Genomic DNA, 842 nt, shown 5'->3' on the forward strand with positions numbered 1-842 from the left:
GAGACCAGATGGCCGAGGGGATCCGGGCGACCAGATGGCCGGGCACGAAAGGGACGCCATCCGGTCGCCCCGTGCCCCCACGAAGGAGGGAGCGGGCGCCCGGGGCATGGCGGGCCGGAGGCCCGGGGCCCCAGCCGGGCCACAGCCATGGAGGCTGCCAGGGGCCGGCGGGCCCTCCGACCCGGGGCCCGCTTACACCTTGACAAGCAGGGGAGGCCTGCAAGGGACCGACGGACCCCTGTCCTGGGCCCTGGGTGGAGCGGCAGCCCGGGGGACCGGGCCCAGGGCCGGAGCGCCCGACCCGGGGCCCCGACCGGGCCCCTGGACCCAGCCGGGGCTCCCAGGCCCGGAGGCACAGGGGAAGCCTCCCCGGGCCCGCCGGACCCCGTCCCGGGCACCCTGCCCCGCGGCAGGACCCAGGACGGAGCCCGGGGTGGGGAGGCCACCCTCCCCGGGGCCCTCAGGGGCCCCGGATGGAGCTCCTGAACACAGACAAGCAAGGGGAGGCTCCCCGGGCACATCGGAACCCCTTTCCGGGCCCTTGGCAGTGCGGCAGGCTGGGAGACAGGGCCCAGGGCCTGAGCACCCGACCCGGGGCCCGCCCGGGCCCCTGGACCCAGCCGGGGCTCCCAAGCCCGGAGGCGCATGGGACGCCTCCCCGGTCCCTCCGGACCCCGTCCCGGGCACCCTGCCACGCAGCAGGACCAAGGACAGAGCCCGGGGTGGGGGGGCCGCCCTCCCCGGGCCCTCGGGGGCCCTAGCCACTGCTCCTGAACCCAGCCAAGCAAGGGGAGGCTCCCCGGGCACACCGGAACCCCTTCCCGGGCCCTTGGCAGTGCGGC

The sequence above is a fragment of the Lissotriton helveticus genome, chromosome 9, assembly GCF_964261635.1.
Source record: "Lissotriton helveticus chromosome 9, aLisHel1.1, whole genome shotgun sequence".
NCBI lineage: Eukaryota > Metazoa > Chordata > Amphibia > Caudata > Salamandridae > Lissotriton > Lissotriton helveticus.